General features: G+C 43.2%; 1 long non-coding RNA gene across 1 annotated transcript in view; it reads left to right on the top strand.

Moving 5' to 3' along the window:
* The first annotated feature begins 6,977 nt into the window (after nt 1–6,977).
* Nucleotides 6,978–18,532, top strand: part of LOC144588211 (uncharacterized) — a 17,824-nt gene continuing 6,269 nt past the window's right edge. Inside the window, exon 1 of the long non-coding RNA XR_013543630.1 lies at nt 6,978–18,532. This exon is cut by the window's right edge and continues 4,384 nt beyond it. This is a non-coding gene — a long non-coding RNA (uncharacterized LOC144588211).

Here is an 18,532-nt window from a genome sequence, read left to right as displayed (position 1 = left end):
TGCCTTCAGCCCTGTAATCGCACGATCCGCAGGAACTGTCAGCATTGACGCACTGTTACTTAAGAAATATTACCAAAAGGGAAACACCGTGACGACCAGTTATTCCCGCACTACCCGCCAGTGTGACCATAATTGTACGGAGAAAAAACCCACCATCATTGCCCTAAAACAACACCCTTCCCGTTCCAGTGTGGGATAGGCGAAAAATCCCCCCATCCACAGGCCAATCAGGATGAAGGTCAAAAATTCCTATCCGGCCCCACGAAAAGGCGACCCAGAACACACTAGAACAAAGAGGGTTGGGCGGGCGGGTGCCAGAAGCGAAAGCCCTTTCCTCCGAGCCGGCGCTTCTTTAAATAGCGCCGGCTACGTAATCACCCACGTGGCCCCTTCCCTGTTGCCTGCGCTTCCGGTGCTGCTGGAAGCAAACCCCGCTGCGCTTCCTAGGGCGTTACCACGCCCCTCCAGCGCGCGAAACATTGCTTCCCCAAGCACCGAAATGAAGACGCAGACAACATACATTTGGTATTAAACTTGGGCCACACTTTATTAGCCAAATTAAATTTCCTTAAACCAAATAACCAAATCCATATTGAGGGGACCTGCGGTAGTGCGGGGAAATAACACCAAATAATTCCTTATATGCCAATGGGCGAGTCCCAGCCCCCAGGTTCCAGCTGTAGTACCGACCGGTGGAACCTGTAAGGCTTAATTAAAACACCCGGACCTCCAGCCATCTCCTTTAATGACTTTTTGGTCCGAAGGTGTTTCAGCGCCTCAGTTGCCTTCAGCCCTGTAATCGCACGATCCGCAGGAACTGTCAGCATTGACGCACTGTTACTTAAGAAATATTACCAAAAGGGAAACACCGTGACGACCAGTTATTCCCGCACTACCCGCCACCACATGAGGACTAGCATCGGCTATGTCCCATGAGCCCACCAAGAAAACCAAATTCTTCCAGCAGGCCCCCTCTCAAATCATCCAGGAAAATGTCCAAACCTGCCTCTGACAGGTGGACCCCATCTTCGCGGAAATACTCCAGTTTGGATGTCAAGATCCTGTGATGGCCAATCACAGAACCGAAGCCGCGGTTGCAGACCCTTCTGCAAACTTCCTTATTAACCAAACGACGGGCATTGTTTACCCTGTCCACATTAATGGCATCACGCCAATTTAAGCGTGGAATGATCGTTGACCAAACGATCCTCATCCTGGGATATAAGGCATGTAGCCTATCCAAATCCCTCAATATATCCAGTATCAGTGCCTTACCAGACACCTGGGGCAAATCATTGCCCCCCAAGTGAACTACCAAGATGTCAGGAGGCGAGCTTCCAAATGCCGTGAGCCGACCAAATTGAATCCATCGCATGCCTCGTATGCCCCTCCATGTAATGGAGGCCTGGGCTCCCAATCCTAAATCACTTCCCCACCGGGAAGCAGCAGCGTATTGAGCTGCCCAATAGATGAAGCTATGTCCCACCATCATAACGTTCCATCGTGCCTCCGGCATCTCTCCTCCTGGAAGACAAAAACAACACCTACCTACGCGTTAGGTAATTGTCTGATATATTTAGCATAACAACCCGACGACCAGCGACCCAACTGCTTGATCCTTTCCGCATCGTAACCCATAGCCGCCGCAGTCGAAGCGGCCCCGATTCTAAATGAATGTGTACCAAACCGCATGCCCTGCACCCCCGCTTTTTCCAGCGCCATATCAGTTAGTTTCCAAAATTGATATTTTGTCAGTGGTGTGCCATCTGCATGTTGGAAGAAATAACCTCCAGCGTTCCCCCGGGCTCCCAGAAATTGACTTACAGCTCGCACCGGGCACAATTTGTCTATACTACAACGTCCCAACCTGACCTGTCCGCCCTTCCCGTGCTGATCAGTTTTCGATCTCCTGATCCTAAGTATAACCTGATCATTATGGATCTTTACGTCTGCCCTCTGTAAAGCCAAACGAGAACCATCCATTTTTCCGAATGCTACCAATTCACTAATCCGAAGGGCCCCAAAAAATGCTACTAACGACGCCGTACGAAAAAGCGCTGTTTCATAACTGTCCCTACATATCGTATCCCAGAGATCCACTAAACGCACCAATATCCCTGGCGATATAGGAGTCCTGTCATCCCTTGACCGCCCCCTCTCTCGAGCCCAACCCTCAATCATCTTCTTAATTCTAAATTCCCCTGACGTGTCCTTCCAACCATTTGCTTTCGCATAAAATTTCAAAGCTGCTAACTTACCCTGGATAGTGCCTGGGGCCAAACCCTTCCTATGCAGTTCCACAATGAATTGCTGTATATGTTCAACCGGTGCCGGCCACCTCCGCTCCAGATGTGCCCTGCACCTAAATTCTGAAAACTCCTTCACTACCCTTCTATATTTTGTTCCCGTCCTTGGGGCCAAAGCCATACCTATCGCGCGCGACGCTTCCTCACGCCAATCTGCCAGACCTCTGCCGGAAGCACTTCTGGCAGATCCCTGGCCTCCGGTGCCAATTCCCTGAAACGCTGGATCTGTTGGCGTGAAAGAGCGTCAGCTATCCGATTATCCACACCAGGCACGTGACGCGCATGCACCACGACATTAAAGCGTAGCGCCTTCAAAGTAAATGCCCGAACCAACTCCATGACCCTCTCTGAGCGTGACGTCAAATTATTGATGATGTGCACCACCGCCTGATTGTCACACCAGAACCGCACCACCGTATTGGCCCATTCGTCTGCCCACAACCATAGTGCTCCAACTATTGGAAAAAATTCCAAAAAAGTTAAATCCCTGGTAATACCTAAGAGATGCCATTCTTCCGGCCACATCCCTGCACACCATCTTCCTTGAAAATATATACCGAAACCTAAACCCCCGGCAGCATCAGAATTTACCTGGACGTCCGCCCTCAGGTTAACATCTGACCTCCAAAAAGAAACCCCATTAAACTGCTCCAAAAACTGTTCCCACATCCGCAAATCCTCTCTCATTCCCTGCGTTATCCGTGTCTTATGAAAAGGCTTCCTCAAACCTGACATGGCGCTGGAAAAACGCCTAACAAAAGGCCTTCCTGGCGCTACCACCTTACAGGCAAAATTCAAGTGCCCAACCAATTGCTGCAGCTCCCTTAATGTTACCTTCTTCCTATCCCGGAAACTACCAACCAGCTTCCTGATGCTCACCAATTTATCCACCGGCAATCTTGAAGCCTGCTGAGTCGTGTCCAATTCAATACCCAAAAAGGTAAGGGTCGTAGGCGGCCCCTCCGTCTTTTCTTCAGCTAATGGCAACCCCAACTCCTCCGCTAACTCCCGAAAAGCTTCCAGAAACCTAAAACATCTACCAGTGTTTGCTTGTCCACAAAACAAAAAATCATCCAGATAATGCGCTGTTAATGCACAGCCAATCCTCTGACGAAGCAGCCATTCCACAAATGTACTAAACTTTTCAAAGGCCGCGCACGAGATCGAACACCCCATAGGAAGGGCCCTATCAACGTAATACTGGCCTTGAAACTGAAAACCCAGTAAGTTAAAATCTTCTGGATGAACAGGTAAAATCCGAAAAGCCGATTTTACATCAGCCTTGGCCAACTCCGCATTGATGCCACAAGATCTAACCATTCTCACCGCCTCATCAAATGATGTATATCTAACAGAACACAGCTCCTCCGGTATGGCATCGTTCACAGAATCACCCTCCGGATAAGACAAATGGTGAATCAACCTAAATTCCCCCGGGTGTTTCTTGGGAACAATTCCCAAAGGTGAAACCCTGAGGTCCACCAATGGCGGCCTGGTAAACGGCCCCAGTACCCTACCTTCACTCACCTCCTTGTTAATCTTCCTCAAAACCACCTCCTCCATACCTTTAACCGATTTCAGATTCCTAGCAAAAAATGCCCTTCGAATACCCAATGCTGGTATCCGAAATCCGTGCCTAAACCCCTCTTGCAAATAAACTGCATCTTCTGGCCTGGGATAATGCCCTAAGCCCTCTTCCAGTCTATCAGTTTTAATTGGCGTTGGCCCCCTTTCCAGAAGAGCTGCCACCCCCTTCAGGCTTCCTACCGGAACCACCTTGCTTGCCCTGTCGCTGTCCTCCAGCCCGGAAACAATTGGATCTCGGGTGCTTTCCCCCACAGGTAATGCATTCATGCTTGAACCTGCAAGGGGACTTGTTGCATGACCCCTTATTGTTAAATTCGTAGCAGGGCAGCCGGGGTTGAACCGCCTGCCCCGCCCCCTGGCGGGTACCAACGCTCCCAGTAAACTTAATGTTCAGGTGTCCACAATCAAATCTGTCGCCCAGGTTTGTTTTAGCTGGCGACATATGTTGTAGCCAAAGCCCAGGGTGAACCTCATCCCAGCGCAGTTCCGGCCTAATAGCACTTCTCATCCTGAAAGCTTCATCATACCGCAACCACGCCTGACCTTCAAATTCAGCCTTCGCTCTACGCATTATATCGTAATACTGGAAAAGGGCTGAGGCCTTCCAGGGTTGCATCTTTACCAACACCCCGGCATATATGGTGAAACCCGTAACCCAATTATTCCAATTTCTATCTGGTCTCTTCCTTCTGTGTTTTTCCTTAATTTTTTCATCATCCTTGTCCAGCTCCTTCACCTCATATTCCCTATTCAATAAATCATAAAAGTCCAAATAATCGCCTCTCCAAATCCGTTCTTTTATTGCTGGCGTCAGATGATCGCCTAGAGGCGTACTGTAGTCTGTGTAAGGCGTATAGAGAAACGGAGCCGAATTGTAGCCCGTATTAGGCACTGACGGGTGCAGCGTCACATTTGTCTCTTTACCCTCTATTGCCATCCCTGCCTTACCTGATGTAGCGCCAGGCGTACCCCATCCGAACCACTGCGGGGCCATCTGTGGCCAGCAATGCCCAGGCCCCGGCATGGGAGGCGACATCCCCATGCTGTGAGAACCTGCATGTTGTTGACGCCCCTCATACCACGGCCAGTACACCCCTTGCCCTGATGTGTTGTGTAATCCACTATACTCACCCCGTCTCTCACCCCTTGCAGCATCAGCAGCCTCAGGTGTGTACGTAGCTGGGTCCTCATATGGGTCATACCCATAGGACGTTCCTTCCCCAGGTTCCATGTTGCGTGCTGCTTCCGTCTTACTACGCTTGCTGCCCCTGTTCTCCAAATGCTCCGGTGATGTGCCCTCACGTCCATCGCGGTCTCCAATCTCATGGCCCTGCTCAGACTCAAGTACAGCAAAACGCCTTGTTAGTTCACTAGTAAGAGCCTTTAATTCAGCCTTCCGTTTTCCCTTTGATTCCCTAGCCGACCGCCGTGGTGTAACCTCATCGCCACCGGGGGCTCGCTTTTCGAATCTCTGAGCTTCCATGTGTGTAACCTTAGAATGCAGCTCCCTCAACATAGCCCAAGATTCATCTTCCGAAGATGATTGCAGGGGTGACTGCTGTCTCCCCACCGGACGCCGCACTGGCTCCTTCCCTTTCTTCTTACCACCTCCTTTCTTGGGCGGCATCCTGGATATGCTTACCTGCTGTAGCTCCTTATTTGTAAACTGTACTTCTTTATTTATATATGCTTGAGAATTCTGTGTATCGTATATAGATATACGTACAGCAGACAGGTACTGAAAAAACAAGTGATCAACCAACCCTTCCCTGCGAAGGGCCACAACTTCTGTGACTCGCCCCCTGTTTTCTTGATTTTATGTATTTATGTATTTATTTATTTATTCCCCCTTTTTTTAAAAATTATTATTATTATTATTATTTACGTATTTATTTATTTATTTATTTATTTATTTATTTATTTATTTAAAACCCCACTTTTAAAATGGCTGCCGCTAACAGGCCATGCGGCCCGGCCGGGCTTTTCAAAATGGCTGCCAAACCACACCAACTCCCACAGCCAGTTTCACTTTCCCAGGGCAGCCTAATACCACCACCGTGTTAATGCCCTACATCAAGTGAGGCTCCCCCACCTATCACAATTTAGGGAGCGCGGCCTCCCCTTCCGTGAATTCCCCCCCTTTTATTTATTTATTTATTGATATTATTATTATTATATATATATATGTGTATATTCCTTCCTTTTTTTTTTTTTTTAATTCAAGGCTTCACAATGGGGGGGGGTGCCAGCCTACCAAGCGGCTCCTATAGTCCCCCAAGCAGACCAGCCCCCAACCCCAAACCTACTCCGTTTTGCACAAATTCCTCTGGCACGATCGCGCGCCGTGTGGTCCACCCAAATCCCAGCTCCCACCCCCCCCCCAATCCCCACCAACCGCCGCGGAGCCGCGCCCGCACTCCAATCTAGCCCCGCTGCGGCCGGCAAGAAAAGAAGGGGGAAAAAACAGGAGAACGCCGAGATCAAGTGGGTTGGGGGGGGAGGAAAGGAAGAGAAACGACACCCCGCTGACGATCGGTGCCGCGGCGCGGCCCGACCACCTCCGTCGCCCGCCTCCTCTCAGTCCCTTCCACCTCCTCCTCCCCGCAAGAGATCCTTATCGAGCTATTACGCTCGAACAAACCACGAACTGCCTCCGGTCGCAAGAGCCTCCTCTGCGCAGCCTCCTCTCCTAGTGCCAGAAGCGAAAGCCCTTTCCTCCGAGCCGGCGCTTCTTTAAATAGCGCCAGCTACGTAATCACCCACGTGGCCCCTTCCCTGTTGCCTGCGCTTCCGGTGCTGCCAGAAGCAAACCCCGCTGCGCTTCCTAGGGCGTTACCACGCCCCTCCAGCGCGCGAAACATTCTCTTATATGGATCTTTGCACTTCCACTGTATAGCAAAAAGAGAATTTTATCAGAAATTCAAAACTCTGCAACAAAGGATACCTACCGAAAGGCACCTACTACAGATCCTAAGATTTTAGTAGGTATATACGAAGACTGGCTTTTCCTGAACTAAAAACATGAGTAGAAGTAAGGAAAAATTAACATATGGAATGCATGCAGCTATGGTGCAAGAGCTATCTATCTATCTATCTATCTATCTATCTATCTATCTATCTATCTATCTATCTATCTATCTATCTATCTATCTATCTATCTATCTATCTATCTATCTATCTATCTATCTATCTATCTGTAGTGGGATATTGATTGATTGCTTGTTTGTTTTACATTTATATCACTCAGCTAGTAGCTAGCCTATAGCTCTGCTTCATATACTACAATTTAACTACAGGAACAGCTGGTCACTGTCTTTCAAAATATATGATACATCCTACTTTGTTTTTTTTTTTTTTTTTTAGTTTGCATAAAGCTAAACCCAGTCATGGCTGGGCTTCAAAGGGAGATGGTCCAGTTTGATTTCATATCCCATGTGTTCTCTCAGCCCATGCCAAGATGACACTTCAACCATGAGCACATGTGAGTAACAATTGCTCCACACAAACCAGAGCAGACATGACTATTGTCTAGCTGCCAAGTCACAGTCTCTGTGTTTTGAAACAAAATAGTCCTGGAATGCAACCTAAATATCCCTAGTTTGGGCAGTTGGAAGAACAGAAATCAAAGTTTTCATTTCCTTTTCAATCATTAGAAAAGTTTTGATTATATTCGATATCTGTCTCAATGATAATGACTTGGGTCTTTTCAGCTGTGCCTTTCCTTTTCTTTCCTGCCAGGAAAAGATCGATTTATCTGCATAAGTCTGCCCACAAACCTTTAATCTCTGAATGATAGCAAATATATCTTTGCTATTATGATGGGATTAGTATATATTGATTTTAGGCACACCATCTATATGTTTATGGGCCGCTGGTTGGATAATGGTCCATAATAACCTAACAAATCTATGTTATGCTCAGCAGCATAACTGAAAGCAAATAAGCAACATAACTGAACAAAGATTTCAACAGAAACACAAAGGTGGATTCCAGTGACTTTATATATTGATTTTATTTTCCCCACCCTTTTTTGTTTGTTTCTGTTTACTTGACTCTGTTTTGGGAATGTAGTCACTGATTTTGCATATTCATTATGTATTTATGTGCCAATTGTTGAAAGTGAACATATCCTAATTCACAAATGTTAATATAATAATGAAAATTCATTGCCAAACCAAAGAAAAATGTTACATTATCCTCCCAAAGACATGAAGCATCGTGGGCAAAGACCCTAAGACATGGTAGATACACCTTCAACAAATCACATAGAGAGTTTGCAGGTTTTGGAAATTGAGATAGGAATATCTAATTAATCAGGAAAGTATGATTAAAACCAAGGGGTATTTGAGTTTATGGACTAGGGTTCAGAGGATCGAATGATTTGAGTTGTTTCCAAGTTATTTAGGACACTGGCTAAAATCCCATTGCTTAACATAGTAAATTCCACTAAAGTAAACTCACTGAATCAGTGAGGATTAGTGAGTCAAATCCTCCATAAATTCAATTGATTCAAATGGGTCTACTCTAACTACAACTTACTTTAGCATAGTAAACCGGAGTTACAGTAGGGCCATTTGGATAAATGGAATTTATGGAAGAGTTGACACAGTCTCCATTGATTCGATAGACCTACTCTGGTGTGATTTATCATGCTAAGCAATAAGATTCTAGCCCGTACATGGTGGATGTATATATCACCACATGGAAAGAGGCCTGTCTTTTGATAAAGTAAACTTTTGTATCTGGAAGTTCTAGAGATAAGCTTATGAGCTTCATTTTGCTTTTAATGTTCATTTCATTAACAAAATGTCTCATCAATTATTATTTGTGTACTTATTTGTTTTTACATTGATAGAAGTGGGGATTTCTCTTTAATTATTGAGCTGCCTGGTAATGAAAACTTACCTTCCCACTCCTAACAATATATTATTTAAACGTTACATTTTCTGGAAACCCTAGCAAAATAGTAGTGAAGGACATTATTTGCTGACTTCATTTGCTATTTGCTGAAATCGAGTAGTAGGTCACAACTAGAGTAGTCCCATTGATTCAGTGGAATTGACTCAACAAATCCCCCATGATTCAATGGACCTACTTTAGTTACTGCTGGATTTCAGACAATGAAGAGCATGCAAATAGAGCAGTCAACAACATTAAAAAGCAAGCTGTTAATAGCAGGTTAAGATTCTGTAGGGGAAATTGTTGTTGCTGTTCAGTTGTCAAGTTGTGTCCGACTCTTTGTGACCCCATGGACCAAAGCATGCCAGGCCCTCCTGTCTTCCACTGCCTCCCAGAGTTGGGTCAACTTCATGTTGCTCGCTTCGATGACACTGTCCAATCATCTCATCCTCTGTCGTCCCCATCTCCTCTTGCCTTCACACTTTCCCAATATCAGGGACTTTTCCAGGGAGTCTTCTCTTCATATGAGATGGCCAAAGTATTGGAGCCTCAGCTTCAGGATCTGTCCTTTCAGTGAGCACTCGGGGTTGATTTCCTTCAGAATGGATAGGTTTGTTCTCCTTGCAGTCCAGGGGACTCTCAAGAGCCTTCTCCAGTACCACAATTCAAAAGTATCAGTTCTTCGGCGGTCAGCCTTCTTTATGGTCCAGCTCTCACTTCCATAGATTGCTACTGGAAAAACCATAGCTTTGACTATGCGGACCTTTGTCGGCAAGGTGATGTATCTGCTTTTTTTTTTTTTACTCTTTTTTTATTTTTTATCACTAAGGTGGGAAATACAAAGGGTAAAGGGAATAGGGGGAAAGTAGAGGGAAAGGAAAATGGTTAGGGGTAGGAGAACACAAAGTATACAATCATCCACTCTATTAAAGTTACAAAAAACAAATCAACTTTCTGCTTTTTTAAACAGTTTGGTTACCCTCCAGCTTTCAATTTACAGTTACATCTTAGTTTAAATCTATGTTACTCCCACACTATCTGGAGACTGAAGCCATTTATACAATAAATCCCATCGTTCAGTTTCCTTTTGAACTGGACAGTCTTTCAACACGTCTGAAAGAATATCCATTTCTGCCACTTCCCATATCTTCTCAATAAGTTCCTCTTGTTTCAGTATCTCTGCTTTCTTCCAAATTTTAGCATAAAGCTTTCCGAGTGTGGTAGCTATATAGATCACTAGGTAACTCTTTATCTCATCTATATTGCCTGGTATCATACTCAATAAAAGCAATTCTGGGGTTAGTGGAGTTTCATTTTATTGTTTTTTGACATCTAATGTCATCTCTTTCATCTGATCTACTATTTGGCAAAGATGTTCATTTACTTGCTGAAATCCTGCTGTTATTATATTTTGCATGGTAGTGTGCCATTCTTTGTCTGATTTTTGTGCCACTAATTTTCCCAAACTTTGAGACTGGGCAAGAAAGTCTCCAGCATTTGGTGCTTTAGGTTTTTTTTTTTAAGGCCATTTCAATCTTTTCCATGAGTGGGGTTTGTGTAAATAATACTATATCCTTCGCCAAAGTGACCAACCCTCAAATATGCCACCTACTCTTTCAGAAGTTTCCACTATATTTTATCAACAAACCAAACCCAAAATCAAAAATCTCCCCTAGGATCTTCCTCCAATTTTTACACAGATGTTAGAGTATGTAAATCAACTTTTAGCCCAGCAATTTAAAATACAACCATGGTAAAAATATTACTTCTTCTCCAGAAACCTAGCAAAGTTCTATGATCAGAGTCCCACACAATCTAGCAAAAAAAAGTCCAAGCCAAACAGCAGTCACAGGGTTTCAGTCTCTCCAGTAGGTATACTTATAATCCATCATATGTTCCTTCCATTAATCCAAAGATCCAATCAAGAACTCCAGTCCTGGTTTTCCTAGCTCTACAGTCAACCCTCAACCAACATTATCTCTCCCAGATCTATGCTGTTGTAAAGTCTGGTGCCATGATGTTATGTTTTCCAGTCTGGTTTCCTTGCTTCTTAAAGCTCATTCTTTCTTCTCCAGAAACCTAACAGAATTCTATTATCAGAGTCCCACACAATCTGGGGAGAAAGTCCAAGCTAAACAGCAGTCACAGGATTTCAGTCTCTGTTTCTCAATCTGGTTTCCTTGTCTCTAAAAGCTTTAAGTCCCCATCCACTGTTATTCACTCTGAGATTTTTTTCCAGAAACCAAATATTTTGTTTCTGTCTCGCTCCCTCACTTTTGACCTTGAAACAGCCTGCTCTTTAATAGTCCTTTTCGCTTTTGAGGAAGCAGACTGGTAAGCAAACTTGCCGCTCCTTGCCGTCTTTCAGCCAAATATTTTCATTCTGATTTCTTTTCCACTTAATGGGGCTGTTCATAAATAAAAGGCTTCACTTACTTTGTTGTTTTGTATTTTCAACAGTGTATTTGTTTGTTCTCCTCTCCTCCAGGGTGGGTGGGTTACTCACAGCGGAGTGCCCAAAATGGCTCCCACCTGATCTGTGCTCAGAGTGATCTCTTCAGAGGGAAGAAACATCAGGTTGCTACCCAGCTTCCCTCACCGCCGCTGCTCACCATGCTTCAGGGAGACTTTTTCTTGTCTCCCCTTTGATCCCTCATTTCTGAAGGATCCCCAGACTAGGCGGTTCCAGCTTTTCCCGGAAGCTCTCCCCAGGAGCTGCCGGCTGCACTGCGACATGCCCTGCCTCCATGTCTTTGCTTTTTAAGATGTTGTCTAGGTTTGTCATCGCTTTCCTCCCAAGAAGCAGTCTTTTAATTTTGTGGCTGCAGTGATCATGGAGCCCAAGAAAGTAAAATCCGTCAATGCCTCCATATCTTCCCTTTCTATTTGCCAGGAGGTGATGGGACCAGTGGCCATGATCTTAGGGTTTTTTTGATGTTGAGCTTCAGACCATTTTTTGCACACACCCCTCTTTCAACCACATTAAGAAGTTCTTTAATTTCTCCTCACTTTCTACCATCAGAGTGGTATCGTCTGCATATCTGAGGGTGTTGATATTTCTCCCGGCTTGTGATTCCTCCAGTCCAGCCTTTCGCATGATGTATTCTGCATATAAGTTAAATAAGCAGGGAGACAATATACAGCCTTGTCATACTCCTTTCCTAATTTTGAACCAATCAGTTGTTCCATGTCCAGTTCTAACTGTTGATTACTGTCCTTCATATAGATTTCTCAGGAGATGGATAAGGTGGTCAGGCACTCCCATTTCTTTAAGAACTTGCCACAGTTTGCTGTGGTCCACACAGTCAAAGGGTTTTGCATAGTCAATGAAGCAGAAGTAGATATTTTTCTGGAATTCTTTAGCTTTCTCCATAATCCAACTCATATTAGCAACTTGATCTCTATTTCCTTTGCCCCTTCGAAATCCTTGTACTTCTGGGAGTTCTCGGTCCACATACTGCTGAAGCCTGCCTTGGTGGATTTTTACATAACCTTGCTAGCGTGTGAAATGAGTGCAATTGTACGGTAGTTGGAGCATTCTTTGGCACTTCCCTTCTTTGGGATTGGGATGCTCTCCTTTCTCTCATTGTGACTTACAAAGTGCTAATGGAACATTTTCTTAATTCTGTGGAACTATCTTTCTAAAACAAGTATTGCAAAACCAACTAATTTTGCAATTATTTTTAAAATTAGATAATGGAAATCATCATCAACAACAACGCAAACTGGCCCAAACCTAATACTACTTAAAAATATACTCCATGAGTTACTTGCACCAACAAGATTGTTAGCAGAAAAATCCGACAAAGTCCTTAATCCCAAAAAGTCAGGGACTAAATCTCAGGGCATCCCTGAAAACTGATCCAATGTACAAAGACAAATAGTTCCAAAGCTTGAATATCTAAAGCCACCTAGAGCGGTCCTTTGGTCCAGATAGGCGAGGTATAAATCAAATCAAATCAAATCAAATCAAATCAAATCAAATCAAATCAAATCAAATCAATCAATCAATCAATCAATCAATCAATCAATCAATCAATCAATCAATCAATAAATATCTCAAAGCCCTAAAATATGATACAATATAAGTATGATCAGACAAAATCACAAAGAATTTGCTCTTCCATCATCTCTGCTAGGCACATGTATTGATATTTGATAGCTTAAATCTGCATGAAAAGGTTCTAACTCCTGCCTCCAGGTGAATAGAAGCTACCATCCTCTCTAATTCTCTTTCTGTTTACACCAAAACGTAACAAACACATCCATTTCTTAAATATTTTTCCACCACTAGCTTAAACCAAATAGTTCATAGGGGTTACAGTACATTTATTGAACATATTTTTTTTCTTTGTCAGAGTAATAGTACCTCCTTCTTTTTCAGCCGAATGAGTTCAACAGCTTTGTCCCATTATGAATAGATTTTTTCCCTAGTGCTTCACTGAACTTACAGTAGGATTTATTATGCCAACAACAATCAGTCTGGAACTATTGTGTGTGTGTATGTTCGATTTCTCCAGCGCTGAATGACTGAAGCGCTTGTCCTCTATCTCGTTCCTGTCAGTGATGATTGCTTGTCTATTGTGCGGCTTTAAAATTATATGCTTGTTAATGAAGCCAAATGTTCTGAGCCTGTTTTAAATGGAAAGGGGAATGAACAACTCACAAATATGCCAAATGGACAAACTGCAGTCAGAACCTTACTGTATGCCATCAATGGGAGGAAAACTGAATAGTGGGTTCTATTTGTTAATCTCTCTTCAGACAGCTTTTTGGAGATACAAGGACAAATGTATGCATTAAGCTGCAGCTGCATGTTACAAAGCCCTTCCAGTGCCTTGGGAAAGAATGGACAGCCTACTATGCCAGCCCATTTTCTCCTTAAACTACTGCATCTTTTAGCACAGCAGGATTTCAGACAAAGGCTAAATATAAACAGAGGTTTAGCAGAGTAGTGGAACTACTTGAAAAAGTCCTGAAGGAAATTTGAGGAGCTAACCACTTACTCATATCCCTCCCTCCTGTCTGTCCCCTTTTACAGATTAGCCCTATTCAGTCTTTTCTTATCCTGTTCTCAGCAGTACTGCTAATGAGGAACACTTAGGTGCTTCCCTCTACATTCTCACGTGTTCACATGGAGAATGACATCTCTGCAGAGGGAGAAGTTCCTGTTAATGTACAAGCATTCCACATCAGCAAAATTCCTAGAAAATTGGGTTCTTGCTTCCATGGATTTCCCCCCCACACATAAAACTTTCCTATGCAGCCACACCTCCCCTCCCTTATCTCTTGACATCTTGCCACTAACAAAGTAACTAATGGTTGAATAGGACAGTTGCCTTCTTCCCAAGGGCACTTTGCACTGAGTTAGGGCTTTAAACATGGCTGAAGTACAATGTGGTATTCACAGTGAAAGAGTTGGTCAATTCAATTCTTAAAAAACCCCTCCAGTTTATGAATGTGGGATTTCGTGGTTTGTACCTGTGATTCAAAATGGCAGGAAATGGCCCAAGACTGCTGCACACTCTTAGGCCCGTGTTGCCAACATGAAATGGGATGCCAAATCACAAAGTGACACCAGGTAAGAGAAAGTCTCAAAAGCTGAGTCCTTTTCCCATCAGTTTGCTATCCACTTCTTACCCAAAGTCAAAACAGTTGTCAGAGGTGTTTTTCAACAAGTATGAATGGTAGTAAGCACAAAAGTGTATCCTGTAGACCATTTTGATTGCTGTCATTGGTGTTATCAACATTCAGGCTCCCATTTGCTATGTAAAGTGTGGCATCCTTTTTTCTGCTGACAACGTGGGAATGATATTGTGCAGCAATATGAGGTCATTTCCTGCTGTTTTGAATCACGGACACAAAAACACAGTATTCCACATTCATAAACTGGAGGTTTCCAGGCTTTTTAAAACAGAAGTTCAAAAATACATATACTACAAATTCCAACAGAAACTTTCATCATTTAGAATTACCCAGTGCTAGAATATTCTGAAGATGAGCACATGATTTGTACTATGGTTGCTGGAAGAGGAGAGAAGCAAGAACAGCTTAGATATGGCTGTAGCCCCTCTGTGCCAATAAATGTTGAAGGGTTGATTTTGTACTTAATGAAACAATGAAGCCAAAGTGTTAGTAAGTGCAACATATACAATGGAAATACATACATACCCTTTAAACTCTCAGGTATACTAATGTTGCCATGCCCACTCCACAGAATGTGGACTAGAATGCTATGTTCCTATTTCCAAACCCTTTCCTTGGGGTAGGCAAGGGGGGGGAGAAACTATATCAGACCACAAGCTCTATGAACATGTATGTATGTTTTCCAAAATATGTCCCCTCACCATTATTATTATTATTATTATTATTATTATTATTATTATTATTATTATTATTATTATTATTATTATTATTATTATTATTATTATTATTATTATTATTATTATTATTATTATTATTATTATTATTATCGTCATCGTCGTCGTCGTCGTCGTCGTTATATTTTATTGAATTATTTTAAGGAGGGTTTGGGGATAGCAAAGACTGGAAATGAAGGTCAAAATCACACATACTGTGTGAAAGAAAGACAATGAAGAAAGACATTTCCCTTGAAATGTGGTGTTGGAGGATAGCCTTACTGATACCACAGACAGTGAGAAGGGCAGAAAAGTGGGTGCACAATAAAATAAAGCCTGAACTCTCTCATTCACAAAAATGAGGTTATCCTATCATGTATGTATAATAAACATACCTAACTCACCAGAAGAAACAATATTGCTGGGAAAAGTGGGGACAGCTAGTGTGAAGAGAGGAAAACTTAACATGAGACAAATAGTCTCAATAAAGGAAGCCAAAGTGGTGAGCTTGCAAGACCTGAATAGAACTTATTGGAAAAGATAATATTGCTAGGAAGGGATGGGATGTAAGAAGATGCTGAGCTACTGCTGTTTTGCAAGGTATGAGCAGAGTTCTAAGTGGTATAACATTGCAGAGGGCATTAACTCGTATAGTCACCACACATCAGAAGTAACTTGATGGGAGATAGCATATCTGGAGTTTTTTTTTTCTTACTTACCAAACAACTATATAGTGACAAGTCAGGTGGAATGGTTGATACTATGGATGACACTATGACAGGATAAAGACACCAAAACTCTGCTGACATCACATAAAACCATTCCTAGCCACAAAGCAAAGAATGGTAATTTCATAGCTTAAATAACTGAGCTTCTGAATATTTGTTCTCTCTTCTTCTTTTTTTAAAAAAAACATTTTAAAAACCGTTTTTACAACCAGACACGAAATTCTTTTGATAATACTAATGCCTATTTGGTCAGGAGCCAGGGACGTGGTGGCGCTGTGGGCTAAACCGCAGAAGCCTGTGCTGCAGGGTCAGAAGACCAAGCAGTCGTAAGATCGAATCCACGTGACAGAGTAAGCTCCCGTCGCTTGTCCCAGCTCCCTCCAACCTAGCGGTTCGAAAGCATGCAGATGCAAGTAGATAAATAGGGACCACCTCGGTGGGAAGGTAACAGCGTTCCGTATCTAGGTCGCACTGGCCATGTGACCACGGAAGATTGTCTTTGGACAAAACACTGGCTCTATGGCTTGGAAACGGGGATGAGCACCGCCCCCTAGAGTCAGACACGACTGGACAAAAATTGTCAAGGGGAACCTTCACCTTTACCTATTTGGTCAGGAAGGAGTTAAAAAGTTCTTTTCCTGAGAGTCAGCTAATTGGGACCTTACTGGCAAGATTAAAAGTTCAGATTGCCCCAGACTTGGAGCTGATTTACCCTTTAAAAACATGTGGCAGGAATCTGGTCTCAGAACTCCTGTTTACTGAAAGCACTAGCATCCGGGACAAACACAACTACTCTGTGCTTTTGTAGTACAAATACTTTGAATATGCCTTGCAAATGGTATGCTAATTCCCTCGAGATACATGGTAAAATGCTCCTTTTTCTGTAGGATTGTCACTCCATTACTTTATTTAAAGCAAACCTGTTTCGGTGACTTTTCATTGCCCTCCAAACATCTCCCTTCTGAGCCCACAAAGCTGTAACAATGTGTCTACTTTGGAACGCTCTTGCTGGTAAGGCTGTTTGATTCATGCTCAGTCTTATAATAAAGTAGTTATTTTTCCTTTTTGAAAAGTCTTTTTTTGAGGACCAATATTTCAGTCCCTACAGCCTGGATTCTTTCCAAATGAAAAAAAAAATGGTTTAGACCTATCATTCTCTTTCAAGATCAAGATCTTCTAAATTGTATGAGCTATTTTAAATCTGGAGACATTTAGGATCACTTGTTTCTGCATGGGGACAGGGCAGTTTTATTTTTTAAAAAATCATAACTCAAAAATCCTTTGTCCAAACTCCCCCAAATTTCACACAAAGCACAAGCGGACCATGTGAAATTTGCTGCTAATGCATAACCCAGTTTGAAAGTTATAATTTGTGAGGGGTCTGTCTATATTTTTAGAATTGCCTTATAGAATGTTGATTTGCTGTACTCCACAACAACATAGCTATACTACCATGCAGCTATAATCCTAATTTGGGTGCAGGAAGCAAAAGCGAAAGCAACAAGTAGTATCTACTCTAGACAGTGTGTAAAATTTGTTGCTTAGCATAGTAAGTCACTCTAGATCAGGCTTACTGAATCAGTGGGACACCAGTGAGTCAACTGCTTCGTAAGCTACTTTGATTCAAATGGGCCTACTCTAGCTAAAGCTTACTATGCAAAAATAACTTGCAGGTAGGGTAGGCCTGTTTGAATCACTGATTCAATATGTCTGGTCTACTGTGGAGCAAATAGAGAACTTGACTCACCAAATCCTCTCTGATTCTATTGGCCTACTCCAGTGGTGGCGAACCTTTTTGGGCTTGTGTGCCCAAACTGGGGGAAAAAAACCCCAAAATAGCAGCCAGTGTGCTGTCCAGAAGTGGCAGTGGAAGGGGGAATCCTGGCATGGAGGTGCCTCGAGACCCCACTCTGGATCCACTGGCAGCACCAGCTGCTCCGGATCCACCTGCTGAAGCACCAGCCTTGCAGCTGCAGCCACCTTCTCAGGTTTGGCTGTGCAGGGAGGCAGTAGGGATCTAGTGGCTTACGGCTTGCATGCTGACAGAAAGAGCTCCACGTGCCATCTGTGGCACGCATGCCTTAGGTTCGCCATTGCTGGCCTACTCTAATGCAACTGACTATGCTAAGCAACAGGATTTCAATTAATACTACACTGTCGTCTTTGAGTTCTACTACCCCAATTATATAATAATGAGAAATTCATGACAGCCTTCAACTGAAAATAAAACTGCAAACATGTCTGCTTTCACTGTTATACTGATTAAATAACTAGTTCCTCTGAGAACAAAAGTCAACAAATTCTCCTCCGTCTCCCATTCCAATTTTGCTAGTTTTATTTGGGAAAATGTATTTGAAAATGGAAATCAATTTATGGACAACACACTTCATTGGTGTGAAAAAAGGAACAAAAGGGGGGTTCCAGCATGGTATGCCAGTCCCAAAAGTAGATTTATGGGAAGAAATGGACCAAATTGCACAAGTTAAGACTGAATGAGACAGCTGCTGATGTTGTTGTGTCTCATCAAATAAGAGCTGACTTATAGCTATCCTAACAGGGCTTTCAAGATAAGTGAGAAATTTAAGGAGTGGATTTACCAGTTCTACTCCTACAGAGAGTTTTCACTTTTGCCCTCCACCCAAGAATCCTAAAC

The sequence above is a fragment of the Pogona vitticeps genome, chromosome 3 (assembly GCF_051106095.1).
Source record: "Pogona vitticeps strain Pit_001003342236 chromosome 3, PviZW2.1, whole genome shotgun sequence".
NCBI lineage: Eukaryota > Metazoa > Chordata > Lepidosauria > Squamata > Agamidae > Pogona > Pogona vitticeps.
This window is presented reverse-complemented; position numbering and strand designations above follow the sequence as displayed.